Source organism: Phyllostomus hastatus, unplaced genomic scaffold (assembly GCF_019186645.2).
Source record: "Phyllostomus hastatus isolate PE091 unplaced genomic scaffold, TTU_PhHast_1.1 phas_contig_17, whole genome shotgun sequence".
Classification (NCBI taxonomy): domain Eukaryota; kingdom Metazoa; phylum Chordata; class Mammalia; order Chiroptera; family Phyllostomidae; genus Phyllostomus; species Phyllostomus hastatus.
The window spans coordinates 19,537,959-19,554,872 of record NW_025333664.1 but is presented as its reverse complement, the minus strand read 5'-3'; the positions used below and the strand labels follow the sequence as shown (position 1 = coordinate 19,554,872).

At 41.9% G+C, this 16,914-nt stretch overlaps 1 protein-coding gene across 4 annotated transcripts in view; it reads left to right on the top strand.

Moving 5' to 3' along the window:
• The window catches only part of RALY (RALY heterogeneous nuclear ribonucleoprotein), an 89,217-nt gene that overhangs the window by 45,701 nt on the left and 26,602 nt on the right, over positions 1-16,914 (top strand). Inside the window, exon 1 of one of the 4 annotated variants that reach the window (XM_045833400.1) lies at positions 6,880-6,918. The exons of the other annotated variants lie outside the window; for them this stretch is intronic. The gene's annotated coding sequence lies outside the window, so the exon portion shown is untranslated. Of the gene's footprint in view, positions 1-6,879; positions 6,919-16,914 lie in introns of those variants that run through there. 4 annotated transcript variants of the gene reach the window in all.

Sequence of the window (16,914 nt, the reverse complement as noted above, 5' to 3'; positions counted from 1 at the left end):
AGAGGGGTCTGTCCTCTACCTGGTGCTCTTGGCAGGCCAGCCTTTCTTCCTACTCTGCATCTCCAGACTCTTGCTTGCCATCTCTTTGTGTTTGGTTGATCTAAAGTTTTGTAGCTTCTGGCTTTTCCATGTCCTACATGCCAAGTTTGGATCTTACTGTTGTTGTAATAGTTGCCCTGTGAAGAAGTTCCACCAGTGACTATTTTAAAATGTGAATGATTCCATGTAAAAGAAAAAGGATATAAAATACTGCTATCCATATAGTAGCTTATTTATCTAACATCCTCAATTTTTTAGAATCCAACTAAAAAACAAGAAAGTGAGTCATTTGCACCCTTAAGTCCTTGCACAGCACTCATTTATTTTTACTGTTGCATGTTATTGTAACAGTTTTAGCAATCTGGTTTCAAAACCCCCATAAAATTAAAAGCAGCATATAAAAGAGCAGGGAGGAGCTGCTGTATTAACAGCACCTAGAGGTGAGAGCTGAGAACTGCCAGTAGGGGGTGAGGGTGTGAAAGAGGAATGAGAAAGAGAAGTTCAGATGAGTCTGGAGGCCATTTAATCTAGGGGCAGTCGCCATACAGATAGGTCTGCACTTCATGAAGGTGGGGTTAGATAAAAATGTTTTTTTAAGGGAGAGAGAGATGCATCAATGTGAGAGAGAAGCATCAAGTGGTTGCCTCGTGTATGCCCCCACACTGGGGTTTGCACTGCCTAGGTGTGGGCCCAGACTGGAAATCAAACCTGCAACCCATTTGTTATAGGATGATGCTCCAACCAACTGAGCCACACTGGCCAGCACTGAGGTTAGGTAACTTTAAAGGTAGTTTTAGCAAAAGGTAGGTTCCTCTTTTTTTTTTTTTAATATTTTATTTATGTATTTTTAGAGAGGGGGAATGGAAAGGAGAAAGAGAGGGAGAGAAACATCAGTGTGTGGTTGCCTCTCTCAACCCCCCCAACTGGGGACCTGGCCCAAAACCCAGGCATGTGCCCTGACTGGGAATCGAACTGACGACCCTTTGGTTCGCAGGCCTGCGCTCAATCCGCTGAGCTATATACAAGCCAGAGTTTTAGGTTCCTCTTGAAGGTCAAAAAATATTAAATTTTTTAAAACATTATTTGCTAGTGAATGCTATATATATATATATATATATATATATATATATAATGATTTTATTTTCATAACACCTTAGGAGTTAGGCGGTGATGTTTTCATTTTATAAATTACTAAAACTTAGAGAGGGACACAGTAGTCAGTGATTGGAAGAGCTAAAGCTTAGAACCCAGAAGAATCTGGCTCCAGAGAACCAAGTTTTTCTACTGTCCTATTTTGGCTCTTTCTCTGTGACCTAAAATCCTGGTCCTTTTAAGCTTCTTGTGCTAGTGGTCCTTTCCCTTCACTCCCTTTTATTCATTCTCTACATAAAAATTTAAAGATTTTAAAATTTAATTTTAGAGAGGGGAGGGGAAGGAGAAAGAGAGAAACACTGATGTAGGAGACACATGATTGGTTGCTTCTTGGTCATGCGTGCCCCACATATGCACCCCAACTGGGGACCAAACCCACAACCCATGCATGTGCTCTTAATGGGAATCACACCGATGACCCTTAGCTTTGCGGAGTGATGTCCAGCCATCTAAGCCACACTGGTCGGGGCTAAAATTTTCTTTTTAAAGACATTCAGTGAGTATTGAGTGTTCGCTGTGTGCCAGGCACAGTTTTATGTGTTTGAAATGCAGCAGTGAAGAAAATGGCTCTCTTGTGTTTTACATTCTAGTTAAGGAAAACAGATAAATGAATACTATGAAGAAAAATAAAACAGGACTAGGGAATAGGGAGGGACTGTGCTGAAAGAAGGCCTCTGAGAAAATAAAATCTGTGCAGAAATGTAGAGTAACTGAAGTAGTGAGCTATGTATACTGTTTATCTTGGGAAATAGCATTCCAAGCATAGAGTTAAGCAGAGTTCAGAGGCCCTGAAACAGGAGTGTGCTTATTGTGTTGGAGGAACAAAGGGGGGTTAGTGTCGCTAGGAATGAAGGGTGGCAGTGGAGTAGGGAGAAATCACAAGGGTGGACATGGATCCAGGTCAAGTAGGGCTTTATTTTGAGTGAAATAGGAAGCCACTGCAGAGTTTTTGTAGAAGAAGAATGTAATCTGATGTTCATTAAAAAATAAAAAGCCCCTGCCCTGACTGGTATGGTTTAGTTGGTTGGGCATCATCCCACAAAGTGAAAGGTCTCTGGTTTGATTCCCAGTCAGGCGTGTATGAGAGGCGACCGATTGGAGTTCTCTCCCTCTTTTTCTCCCCTCCCTTCCCTCTCTCTAAAAATAAGTAAATAAAACCTATTTTTTAAAAATCCCTCTGCCTGATTACACCAGCTAGGACCTCCAGTACAATGTTGAATATAATTGAAAACAGACACTCTGACCTTGTTCCCAATTTTAGAGAAAAATACTTCGTCTTTCCCCATTAAGTATGGTGTTAGCCCATAGCATTTTGTAGATGATGTATATCAGACTAAGTTCCCTTCTATTCCTAGTTTATTGAGAGGTTTTATTATGGATGGATGTTGGATTTTATTGTGTGGTTTTTGTCCTTTTATTCTACTAACATGGCAATACATTGACTTTTAGATATTAAGCCAAGCTTGTATTCCTAGAATAAATCTGTCTTAGTCATAGTGTATAATCCTTTTTATTTTTACATGGTGTTGGACTTGGTTTGCTAATATTTTGTTGCAATTTTTATCTATTCATAAGGGATATTGGTCAGTAGCTTTCTCTTAATTACTAATTCAATAATTTTTTCACTTGTTTTAGGTGTACTTAGATTTTCTGTTTCATTTTGAGTTACTTTTGATAATTTGTATCTTTGTAGGAATTTGTCCATTTCATCTACATTGTCTAATTTCTTGGCTTAAAGTTGTTTGAAGTATTTCCTTATAATCCTTTTAACTTCTTATAAGGTCAGTAGTGATATCCCCTTTTCATTCCTGATTTTGGCAATTTATACCTTCTCTCTTTTTCTCTTTTTTTTTTTTTTTCATAGAACCAACATTTTTTTCTATTACATTGATTTCTTTCTTTAATCTTTATTATTTTCTAACTTCAACTTGCTTCTGGTTTAGTTTGCTTTTCCTTTTTCTAGTTGCTTAAGGCTTAATTTATTTTTTGAAGGTACTGAGCAGCCCAAATGAAACTCTTCTTTAGGATTGATTGGCAGTTTGCTCCAGATGTAGTAGTCTCTGGAGAAGTATCTAGAGCCACAGCAACCTAACTCAGCGACACTGAAGGAGACAGGTGGTCTGTAGTTAAGCCATCCCAACAAGGGGGAGGGGTGCTAGGGCTAGACCCATAGTGCTGGGCAGCCTGGATCCTGACTGCCTGGCGGCACAGGCCAGGCCTGAGCTCCCTCCATGTAAGAGTTGGAGGCAGTGCAGCAGGATGTCAGGTGACACATGAAAAGCCAGAGCCTCCCAGGCTTCTGAGGAGATTTTGCCTGATAAAGAGCTGGAGGAGACAGCCACCCACCTCACAGACTTCAGAGGTTTCAAGATGGCTTTGGAGGCCTTGCAGAATACCTTTGTTGCCTGGTAATGACTGGGATACAAAGCAGAGATTTGATTCCACTAAAGAAATAAGGGTTAGTGGTTTTTGTGCTCACACTGGAAGCACGTATACTAAAATTGTAGGCTAAGGTTTTCAGAGACTGGCTAATTGATTTAGTAACGGGCTGGGGAAAACCATACAAGAGCATAGAAAACCTAAGCCTCTGCCTGGCCAGATGACGTGACTCAGAAGCTTCTTCTGTGTATGTATACCTGACCTGATGTGAAAGTCCAAGTTCAGGTTAATATGAGAGCATTAAGAATTCACCTATGGAGTCTTGGGAAATAATGCTATCTGATGTGTACAGCCTCAAAGTAGAAATGAATTTTTAAAGCACATAACTTGTGAATTTGCCAGTTTGTTTTTTTTTTTTTAATTTAAATAGTATCATAGTAAAAGTAGTATTGATAATCATTTTGTGAAATAAAGGCCACTTGGGGATATTTGAAAGAAAAACAAACAAGGCTTAAATGCAAATCTTATAGGTAATGTTGCAGTTTTAAGAACTCTGGTTAATGCCTAAGCTTACTGGGTACTTATTTGTGGCCTTCAATTTCCTTATCTATAAACAAGGAACAGTTTCTACCCAGCCTACTGTGTAAGGCACATTTCAAATAAATGCTATACAAAACTGTTAGTTACTATACAAATGTAAGGGACTATTAATGTTAGCTACTATCGTGATAAGGACTTGTACAGAGTCTGAAATGGTCTAGGAGTAATAGCAGTGCATCATCATTCTTCAAGGTGTGGGGATGAATGTCTGCCCAAAGGGGATCTTGTAGCTTAGTAAGGCAGGTTCGTTGTCTGCTAGAGTAGTCATCCGGTGGCCCCAGGAGAATTCTGTTGAGAAAAATCTGAGGGAGACTGACAGAGGAGCTCATATAAGAAGCAGCTATCCTTGTTCTCTCCCCGCCCAGGACTTTTGCCCACATTTTATTACTTTGGTTTCAGAAGCAGCTGGCTTTCTTGAGGGTTTCTATCATAGGAAAAAATAAGGCTCAACTCACTTGTGGGGAAGGAATAATATGCAAAGGGCTCTGGGTTCCCTTGGGCCCTATGTCTTCCTTCCTTCCCCAGTTTTCATGAAAACTAAAGAGGATCTCTGTCCTAATGGAGCAGCAGGCCAGACAAAAGAGAGGGCCTAGTAGATCCTGTATGTCAGATCAATCCGAGGGCAGTTCTGAGGATGTTGGCTGTGGCAGAGAAGCAGAGTCCTGAGCCTAAAATTAATGCCAAGAGATAAAAAATTTCAAGCTGGGGAACTGGGAAATCATAGATCAGGAAACAAAGGTCCATCAGCAGCTGTGGTGCTAGAACCCTGAGAAGAATAAGGATATGAGTAAAGTGGACTTATGATTCTATGATGGGGCAAATTCAGAAAAACAAAACAAAATTATCCTACAGAATGCCATGTTAACACAAAAGCAGAAATTGCTTCTTTGGAATTATCTGTCATTTTGTATTATCTGAGTCTTCACTCCTCCTCCCTTACCCTCATCCCCCTCTCCATTTCCCCAATTAGCATAATCAGTCAAGAGTTAATGTAATAAGTGCCTAGATAAAGACATAAAAGTTACTTATAGTTTAACTGATCTTTGAGAAGATTAATTAACTGTCTTTCCCACCATTGTATATAGTCTTCAAAACTTTTAGGCAATATGACACTGGGGAAAGAGGAAGCTTTAAAGCTAAAGGTTTAAATCCTTGCTCTGACATTTATTTCCTGTGTGACCAACCTCTTTGAGCTATAGTTTTCTCATCTGCAAAATGGGAACAGTAATGCCTATGTGGTTATGCTAATGGGACATGATGAAAAAATGCCTTGCTTGGATTGGTGTTCAACCACTGGTAATTGAAGTAAGTTCTGATATCATATATTCATTGTCAGGTCATAGTAGAAGGTGAGTATTGCCGTCCAGGCTCTTAACCCTGTTCTAACTCAACCTTGGGAAAGCATTTAATGTCTCTGGGCCACAGTTTCCTCAGCTCTAAAAAGAGGTAATGAGGTAGAAAGTTGTTCTATAATTGCCTATGTCCCTTCCAGTTCTGTGCCTTTAAAGGCACATAGGTCTGTGGTTCAAAGGCATCAAAGAGTCAAAAGGAAAAAAAAATAGGAGGGGGACAAAGGAGAAGACTTAGCCTCAGCCCCGCTAATGCTGCACCAGGGACAGTTACAAAGAAAGAGCCGTTATCTACAAAGAGAAAGTGTTGGAAGTGTCTGGGAGTCTGCTGCAGGGGCAGTGACTTGCCTGTCACCCAGCATTTGGAAAAGAAATATCAAAGAGAAAATCAGAAGAGCCTAGAAGTTTGGAGACTGTGTAGATAGCAGGTATGAGAGATATCATGAGGCATAGTTGTGCTCCATTACCTACTTCCTGTGTGTTCCCAGTCAAGTCATTCTTTCTCCAGCCTCCATATCTCTATCTATAAAACGAATTAGTCAGGTGATATATTCTCCAAGGGACTCTTCAGGGCTTTCTAAAATTTCATTGTCCACTCTCTCCTGGCTCTCAAGCTGTGTTTGTACCCCAGCCTTTGCTCTTGGTGTTGAGGATATCATTTATATGAGTAGGCTTCTTAACCAGCCAGGCATCACCTAGCCCTAGAGTATTTAGAATGCTCTTGAAACCACAATTTCAGGCCACTGAGAATCATAAATTTTTAGATTGAGAAATGCCTTGGTCCACCTGGTTCAGTCCCCTTATTTGACACTGAGAGATAATGCAGCAGAGTGGAAAGACTACAGGCTTTGACAGCAGATCTTGAATTTAAATTCCTGCCAGTACTAACTTAATCTCTCTGAGCTATAGTATCATTATCTGAAAATTAGGATAGTGATAATAGAGGAGGCACATAGAGAATTATTATTTGGAGGAAGCGGGGGGAAAAAAAAACAGGCCAGAGAGGTGAAGACACCCTCTCAGGGTTGAATTCACACCAGAACCTAGATTTTTTGTGTCTAAGTTGAGGGTTTTCTTCTCCTCTAGGGCCAAGGTCACTTGTACCCATATGAATGTACTAGAAAAGATTGGAACTGAAAGCATGTCAGCTTTCTTAACATCTCTGCCAACAGCCTTCTCAATTCCCCTGTGGCGTGTGTCAATAACACAGACCGCACTTGTTTTAGAAACAAGCGCTTCATAAGCACTCCTGTTTGATTTGCTTTGGCTGGAACAGGATCCAGATGCTCTTAGAATAGCACAACAGACTCTCCAAATCAGCCCATTCCCATTCTGAGCCACTCGTAGCTCTGATCTGCTGCTGCCTGGGGTTTGTCCCCATGTTCTCCCTACCTGTCATGTAAGTCACATTCAGCAGTCTTTTGCTATTTGCCCTTTGCTCTTGATGGAAGTAACATTTATTGAATGCCTACCTACTGTGTGTCATGTCATGATAGATACTTTAAATTGATTATCTCCCTTGATCTTTATAACTCATTAAGTTTATTTAATAGTTCCAGAGGGAAAGCTGAGACTCATTGAAACAAGTGAATTTGCCTGAGGTCATATATCTAGTATTTTTTTAAAGGTTATTTATTTATTTACTTATTTTTAGAGAGGGAGAGGAAGGGAGAAAGAGGAAGAGAGACTTCGATGTGTGAGAGAAACATTGATCAGTTTCCTCTCACATGCACCTGGACCGGGGACCCGGCCTGTAACCAGGCATCTACACTGATGGTGAATTGAACCAGCGACCTTTCATTTTACAGGCTGGTGCCCAATCCACTGAGGCACACCTGCCAGAACCATATATCTAGTATTGAAAGACCTAAGGTTTGAATTCAGGTCCCTCTGATTCCCTAGTCCCCATGTACTTAGTATAGTAAGCCCTTTCCTGAGTACCAAACTGCCTCTTTGACCTCAGGTCTTCCAGGAGGGTGGAGTGTTAAGGAGTGTCAGGAAGGGGCATTCAGTGGCTTTAGTATAAATGGGAATTTCTTTTATGCCTTTGGTACATTTTCTTGTGAGTTTCTGCTCTGCCCTGCCTTAAGCCATTCCCCAGGACTTAGTTTTATGTATATGGCCTAGAGATCCAAGCACTAAGGGAGAGGCTACTGAGTCCCTAGTGAAAAGTGTACTTGCTGTTTTCAAAGTTGTGTAAGAGAAATAAGACCCTACTCGTGTTCAACTCAGGCATACAAGGAAGGAAAGAGTGAGGGTCTACATTTCATTGTTGATGAGCATCCTTTAGGGACCTGGCAGGAGAGGAGAGATACACACGTAAAAGATTTAGGAATAAGAATGTTCAAATAGGTCCTCAAACCTGTACTCTCTTTTCAGTTTACAAAGTACTTGCAGAGATCTTACTGTGAGGAAACTGAAAGCACCTGCCTTTATGTGATAGAGCCAGGGGCTGAGTCCAAATCCTTAGTTTTGATAAGGCCACTGAGTCTAAGCCCTCTCTGAGAGGGTTCTATCCTTGGCATGGGCCCACCCAACCTTAGTCTCTGCCCTTTTCTGAGCCCTCCTCTGCCCACTTGTCCTCTTCCTTCTTCACCCATTCCTACACAACTGCTATGGCCTTGTTAATGAGACCCTCTTCTAATATATTTTTAGGCATAGAGTGTGAGGAGATATTTTTGGCTCTGCATTTTTTCCAGGATCATTTTACCTTACATGATGGAATTTTAGTATGTCAGAGTGGGAAGGGACCTTAACTAATGTCACCACATTTATAGAGGAACTCTTTATTCAGAATTATTCTAATTCAGCATCTACAGTAGAGCTGCTTTGTTTGAAGTGTGTGTGTGGGGTGGGGGCGGGTAGAGCCCACCAGTGCAGCCTCCCCCTTACCCTCCCCAAAGGTAGCCCCTGCGGCATCTGCCCTAAACTTGCAGGGTTTCCAGGACCCTGACCAACTGACCTAGACTGATTTTCCCATTTTATAATTGTGAAATTGAGACCCAGCAAGGGCAGTAAATAATATGCCTAAGGTTGCACAGTGAATTAGTGGTAGGTCTCCTGACTCTTAGTCTGGTGCCCTGTCTATAACACTGAGCATTATGTCATTATGTCATTTCATAAGTGACCACCTGTTCCACTTCACTAACATCCTGTGCCTGGATGTCAGTTTCTCTTGCCTCCTGGTTCCTGTGAAGTAGGTAGGTCTATGGATGTGCATACTGTGTCAGGGCGTAATTCTTATACGTATGGTGAGCATGTTTCAAGGTTTTTTTAACTCATTAATGTGGAAACTAGCAGAAAGAGAATACCTAAGAAGCTAGATTTATGTTGTTAGTGGGAAAAGGATTGCTGAAATTAGATTGCTAAATTAGATCCAAAATTGATTAATGTCCTAATGAAAATGTAACCTTTGGCACTATCCTTTCTGCTTAAAAAAGTTCACCTTCTCAGTTTTCTACAAATTAACCTCTAACTTTACAGAGTTTTTAACCACTTGGGCTTTTAACCACTTGTGAACAGTTAAGTCAGACAAACTTACGTACTCGAGAAGTATCAGATAATTCTCAGAGGCCTATTAAAAAATGTCCTAATGTGACTTTTAAAAGTTACACATAATTGTTTGCTTATTTCTAAGTTTTGGATAATTTTCTTTAACATATCACTACTGAAAATGATCAGAGCCTCATGTTAACATGAGCTAGAGTTGGCCCAGGCCAGGAAAGTACCCTCATACTCAGTTGTATAGACCTAACAAGATTTTGAGCTGTGCTGCAGCTCTGCATACTGGACTGGAGCTTAGATTTGTTAATCGCAGACTTGCTTCTTTCCTGGTCAGGGATGCTTTTTTCCCTGCCGCTGGTTATTCTCGAGGGTCATCTTGGATGCAAGGAGGTTATAGAGTAATGTGGGGGGGGAGTTTGTTTTGAGTGCAGAGTTCTGTTCAGGTAAGGTAGGTAATGATTTTTTTTTTTAATTTAATTTAAAATTTTATTTTTAGAGAGGGGAGAAGAGAGGGAGAAAGATAGGAGAAAAACATTGATATGAGAGAGAAACATCAATTAGCTACCTTCTGTACATGCCCCAACTGGGAACTGAACCTGCAACCCAGGCATGTGCCCTGACCGAGAATTGAACTGGTGACCTTTAGGTTTGCAGGACAACACCCAACCAGTTGAGCCACACTGGCTGGGCGGTAACTGCTTTTTCATTATGTAATTTTTATCTGTAAACATATTTTGTTCATCTTTCATTTCTTCCGCTATCACCCAAGGTCAGATTTTATCTCACTCAATTTTAATCGTCAACTAATTCATCTCTCCACTTCCAGTCTTTGTCCCTGAAGGGACAAAGGGCCTCGTTCCTCTCTCCATAGGTTTTAAGATCTTATTCCTATTGCTTTCCTGCTCTTCAAACTTCTAGAATAGCCCTGGCTGGTGTGGCTCAGTGAATTGAGTGCTGGCCTGCGAACCAAAGGGTCACCGGTTTGATCCCTAGTCAGTGCACATGCCTGGGTTGTGGGCCAGGTCCCCAGTAGTGGGTGCAGAAGAGGCAACCACAAGTTGATGTTTCTCTCCCTCTCTCCCTCCCTTCCCCTCTATCTAAAAAATAAATTTTAAAAAATCTTTAAAAATAATTAAAAAAAACCTTTTAGAATATATCCAATCTCCTTAACATGGCATTCAAAGCTCTGAGAAGACAGTTGTTTTGTATTCTTTCCAGCCTTTTCTCCCACCTCCTCTTCCTCAGGTTTTTGGTTCCATAGGAGTTCATACTAGTGGGTGGAAATATTAGGGAAACAACCGTTGGACAGTATGAAGGAAGCATTACCTACCTAGTCAAATCTGCCAATGAAGGTTAGGAAGCATTCTTAGTTGAAAAACATTCCAGTTTTGATAAACACTTGTGCCAGTCCCAGGGATAAAGTCCTCAGGAATAAGGAGAATGCAAACACATGTTCAAAGCCTTTAAAGCCATAGTTGATACAGGAAGGTAGGCAGGCAAAGTAAGTAGACTACGGTGATGATCACTGTAATAGAAATGTGGATTGCTTTGGGAACATGGAGAAGGGGGTGCCTACCTGAGAGATCAGGGAAGGAATCACAGAAGAGGTGATAGATATTTGAGTTTGACGGGAAAGATGGAACATTGGCAATGTGAAAGATGAGGTTACTTGTTTGGCAATTATGAAAGGAAATCTGTAGCTTCCAAGCAAAGAGATCACTAAGGACAAAGGCACAGAAGCCTGCATGTGTGTTTTAGAGCAGGGTAAACAGTTCACTGTAGCTGTTAAACAGTAGCAGTGTAGGGTTTCAGGAATGGGGTTATGGTGAGGGTTAAAGTTATCAGAGTAAGTTAGGGCTAACCTCTTAGGCCTAATGTTCCAGGCTATGGCAACATTATGTGTTTATTGTGTTTCACACATCATGTGACGATTCTTGAATTAGGTGATACGTATTTGTCTGTTTGTGCATGTGTGTAGCTGTGTGTTAGGATGTAAGTGTTATGTTTGCAGATTACTTTTGAAGATCCACTGAAGCAAATCAGATACCAAAAATTGGAGCCAAAAGGACAGGTTAGAGCTATGCTCACCTGGATTTGAACTTCTGAGTTCCACAAGCCCCCAAATCATAGCATGCCAGAACTGGAAGACACCTTAGGGAACCAGTAGTTCATACATCTGTCCATTCATTCAACAAATGCCTAATACTCCTTGTAGAGCTGCCTTACTGTAGTGAACAAAACAAACTGCCTGCATGGAAATTGTTTTAGTGGGGGAGGCAGAAAATGATGAAATCAGTTATATCATTTCATTGGTGTTATGAAGAAAGATAAGCAAGGATAAAGGGTTAAGAAGTTACCAGGGACTGGCCTTTCTGAGGAGGAATATGATTTCCGATTGAGAGAAGAGCAGGTGAAAAGGCCCCAAGGCAAGCATGTGTTTGGGGGGTGGGTGGCAGAAACTAGAAGGCAAGACAGTGTGACTGGAGTAAGTACCCTGAGAGGGAAAGAAGCAAGAGATAAGGTTGGAGAGGGGACAGCTGATGCCAGAACATACAGGGCCCTGAGGTCCATTTGGCCAGTCAGAAAATGAGGCCGATGAATAGCCAGGGCTACACAGCAGATTAGTAGGAAGGCCAGGACTGGTACCGTCCTGCTTCAGCCCCTCTTCTTTTTGCCTCTCTGATGTCTTCTGGCTTTTACCCAAGATTAACTTTAATCCCATTTAATTTCTTCATTCTTCTCTTCCTCTCTCAGCTCCCCTCCCCTTCCCCTGTGCCCAGGGCTTTTGTCACACCAGTGTTCTGTTTTTTGATGTTTTTCTCAGGCTGCTTTGCCTTAATCACAGCATTAGCATTTCCCACACTCACATTTGCATATACGACCTGGTAATAGAGTGGTTTCTGGAAAGTCAAAGCTACAGAGGTCCTCAGATGTCTTTTAGTTCAATCCCTGACATTAGAAACCCAGAGAGGACAAGTGACTTGTCCCAGGCCACTTATCTAATTAGTAGTAGAATTTGATTTTCTTTGCCTCCCAGTCTCTGACTCTTCATTTTCTGGCTACCTCTCTTTTTAGTGTCCAGCCAAAGGGAGTCAGGTTGTGATACATGTAACTGAGCTAGCATTCAGTGGCCCTCTGCCACCTACTCTTACTTTAGCTTTTTATTTGGTCTTTGTCATGTGAATTTACTGTTTTATTCTGGCCAGTGTCTTTGAACTACCCTTTGCAAAGAGAACATGTTGCAGTTTACTCACCAACCTCCAGTCTGCATCCAGGCTTGTCTTTGAACCCCAGCCCCACTCTTATCTCCAGAAAAGCAGTGTAGTAAGGATTTGAATCCCACTTTTGGCACGTATGGGGACAAAATAATCTTGGACAAGTTTCTTGACCTGAGAGCAATTTTCCCATCTGTAAAATGGAATGTTAATACTTGCTTAATGGGTCATTGGAATGATTATTTAAGGTATTATATGTGCTCACCTCAAGCATTCTATATAGAGAAGCTCTTCCTTAAAGGCCCATCCTGAATGCCTTTTCCCTTTTTCCTAGTTACCTAATAGCTAACACTTCTTGGATGGGTTTCTATATGCTAGACACTGTGGCAAGTGTTTTTTTTAAAGTGCCTGTCACCCTGACTGGTGTGACTCAGTTCATTGAATGTCATCCCATAAAACGAAAGGTTACTGGTTCAATTCCTGGTCCAGGCACATGCATGGGTTGCAGGTTAGGTCCCCAGTCAGGGGCACCTACGAGAAGCAACTTATTGATGTTTCTCTCCTTGTCTTTCTCCGTCCTTTCTCTTTTCTCTAAAAGTATAAATAAATAAAATCTTTTTTTAAAGTACTTAATTACTGTATGTAAATCTACAGTTATCTCAAAATAAAGAGTTGTGTAGATAGATCCAAGGTTAGAATTCAGTACATACTTGTGTTCCAGTTGTTGCTATTTTCTAGCTGTGTAAACTTGGATAAGCCTCTTGACCTCACCATAGCCCTAAATTTCTATTCCAGAACCCTCTGGAAACTTGACTTGCTTACCTGCTTACTGGGGAAAATGTTTCTAGTTGGATGACAGAGCAGCAGCAACTGGGCTGGCCCTCTGTGACTTGGAAAGGACCCAGACAGAGAACTAGGTGCCTGGAAGCCATTAGATCAAAAACTGGCAACTTATTACAAATCAAATAAATCAAAAGATTTCTGAGGTAGAGCTTGGGGGTTGTATCTGCTTAGATTATGTTCTGGGGAATAAGGGGAATCACAAAATCCATTGAATGGGAGCACCAGCAATGCTTAGCCACCCTTTCTTGTGCCTGGGCAAAAAAGAAAAACAGTGTGTTGGCGGCAAGTGTCCAACATAGCTGTGGCTACCCATAGGCTATCTGTGCTATTCAGGACCTCAGCTTCTGGCCTGATATCAGCTCCTGGAAAAGGCTGCTATGGTTTGATAATAAGAGCCCAGTCTCTGGAATTGCATAGACGTGAATTCAAATCCCTGCTTGCCAATTATTAATTGTGTTCCTTAGGCTAATTCTTATTTTACCCCTCAGAGCCTTCGTTTCCCTGTCTACAAAATAGTGCTGTTGATACTGACTTTGGGGTTGTTGTGAGATTTCAAAATAGCTTAGGTAAATAGGTGTCACACCTGATACTTAGCTGGGTGAATGGCATATCTCATTGAAGACAGATATCTTCAGGAGGTAGCATTAGTCTGGGCTGCTCTGATTCTCCAAGCATCCCACCCTCTCCAAATGCCCTGGACCCCTCCTTTTCTTCCCCAAGTTCAGGCCCCAGAAATGTTATGCAAGAAGTCTCCCATACCAGTCTCTATCTGACCAGGTGAAATATCTGAGTAAGCAGGATCGTTACATGCCAGACATACAGGTCCAAGGCAGGTAGCTCAGGCAGCAGCTGATGAACAAAAGGTTTCTCTCTGTTCCCAATAAATTGGTCCTTGGGGATCCTAGCTTTGAAATTCTAATTGACACAGGAAGGAAAAGATTCATTAGGCTCTGGACTCATTAAAATGCTCTGCTGCTCACCTACGATTTCTTCTTGGCACTTCATCAGGAGGAATTAAGTAAACCAGTAGGCTGGGAGGCTGCTGACAACAGAGTCCGATGTGCCTGGTGCTGCTTGTGGGGTGGGGATGTTGGCTTCCCCATACTGTGGAGCACACAGCTGGCTTCAGGAGTTCCTCACCCATGTGACTTACCATGAGTCCAAGTCCCATATACTCTCAGTGCTGAAAGGACCTTTCGAGGTCATTCATAGATGATAACTCATTTATAGATAGTCCAAACAACTGGGGCTTGCCCAGGATCACCAGGCACAGCAGTGGTGGTGCTAGCATTAGAATCAGTCAGGCCTCCTGACTTTGAGGCCAGGAATATTTTCCCCTGTGGCACCCTTGGATTTCTAGATCCAATATTTTATTCAGCCATCAGTAGGTACTTTTGATACATTCTGTGTGCCAGGATTCTGTGACAAAGAAAACAGATATGGGGGAGCCCCAGTATTAGGGGAGATTAGAAAGGCCCGAGGGGTAAATAGGAATTAGTAGCTCGGCAAAGGGGCTGATACGCAGCGTTCAAGGTTGAGTGACCAGCACTTACAAAGACCCAGAGACTCCAAAGGAATGGAAAGTTGAGTCTTGCTGGAGTGGAGGAATTGTGGAAGAGATGAGAAGTTAAGTCAGAGCTATGGGGTTTGATCCACTTTCTCTGGATATAAGAACCCTAGGCTGGAATTAAGATTTCTGGCTCTAGATGTGTTTCTGCTACCAATGTGTTAGTCATCGCTGAACATCTTTTAGGTATGCCATGCTGGGCATTGGAGTACAGAAATGCATAAGATACATGTAGTCCCCTCCCTTCAGAGATCTGTCAGTTTAATGAGGCAAACAAACTAATAAACAACTCCTATAATAAATCAAAGGAATAATTACCTCTGCTGGAGGAAATCAAGAGTTGAGCTGTACATTACTGTCAGTATTGTCTCTGGGCTTTGATGATCCCACCTGTCAAATGGTGATAACTACTGTCCTGTGTAGTTCATGAGCTGATGGGATGAGAACTTGTAATGACTGGCATTTTTGTGAGGCCTTTTGTGGGTTACAAAACACTTTCCCATCATCAACTAATTGAATTTTATCTACAGTCATAAGATTTAGGAAATTTCCTAGTTTACAGATGAGGAAATAGAGTCAGAGAGGCTGAGGCTTATTCACGGTTTTCCAGCTTTTGATTAACAAGTTAGGGTTGTAAATCCAGATCCTGTGCTCTCTTGCAGTACAGTGGGTCAAACAAATTTTGAAAAGGTGACAGATGGCAACCTCTCTTTCCCTTACTTGAAGGAACATATTTCTTTCTGCCTACACTAGAAATTCAAAGAACATCTCCAGTGTGAGAAAAGGAGACCTAGTTGTCTGTGGGGAAAGAAAGGGAGCTTATTTTGTCTCCCCCAGACTGGGCTCTGAGCTTTTAAGACCATGTGTCCCCGTGCTCCATTAGCTCCTGCTATCCCATCTCGTGCCATTTACAGAGTGCTGTCTCAACTGTTATCTCATTGACTGCACATAGCAACTTGTGGTGTAGACAGAACCTGCCTTACAGATGGGTAAACTGAGTTCCACAGACAGTAATTTGCCCAGAGTCACTGAACTATTCATGCCAGAATCCAGGGGTCCTGACAGCAAACAGGTACTAAGTCATAGAATGTAGGCCTCTCTGGTTCAGTTGACTTCGCACAATTCTTAAATATACTCCAAGAGGCAGAGACTTTGCTGTATAAGAGAGGCTCTGGTGCAGTGCCTTCCTTATAGCAAGGACTCTCGGTATTTACTCCTCTGTCCCCAGCCAGGGCCTGGTTCCAAGAATGTTTTGCTGTTGTTTTTAGTCTCAGTCTGCCAGAAGCTGAAGGGAGCAGATGGCCACAGCAATGTGGATCATGAGGCTGTGATCCCAGGCAGGGCTAAAGGATGAGTTGAAAGCCCTAGATTCATCTGTTGCTGCCTAGTCCCCTGCCCAGGTATTTTTTATCCCAGAGCAAAGTGAAGCCCGCCCATCCTACTCCCATCACTTCCCCCTACTCCCCACTACCACACATATGCATAGATTCTCCCCCCACAACTCCCATTGGTCTCCTAGATAGATTTTTTTGTTTGCTTTCCCTCCTGGATAGATTTCATACAAAGGATTCTAGGACCTGCTGTCTAAGGCATGTTCCAAGATGAAGTTCAGGACTCTCACTCCACAGCCAGTCTGGCCTCTCATCTATCTGCAGGCTTTCTACCTGGCTCCTGCCCACTCTTCTGCTTTAACTCCAGACTCCCAAAGCAGATTAGTTGTTGAATGTGATTGACAACAGCCTAAAGAGTAATCATTACTGGTACTGAGAAGCTCACATGTTTCCTGTTTATCCAAAATCCTAACTGGAAAATTTTAAGAAGCACTGTTTGAGGAGGGTGACTGGGATAAAGACACTTGACTTCCATGATGGGAAGCCTGCAAGAACCTGAAGTACCTTATAAACTATGAAAGGAAATATCAACATTTATTCACAAAATTTCAAATGCCCTGTATATTCACATCTTTATACTTTACAGAGCTCTTTCATACCTGTTATTGCCTTTGAATGTTAGAGCAACTCTGTGAGGGAAGCGGTGTGAGAATTACTATTCCCACTTGACATTTGAGACCAGGGAAAGTTAATCAAGGTGGCAGAGCCCCAGGCAGAACCAAGATTTGGGAGATAAGTTGTCCCGAGTTTAGAATCTGGTGCTTACCATTTTTTAGCTGCATAACCTTGGGCAAGTTTTTAGCCTCTCCAAGCCTCAGTTTTCTTCTCCATAATAGGAAGATAATAATAATCTTATGGCTGTCTGAGGATTGATA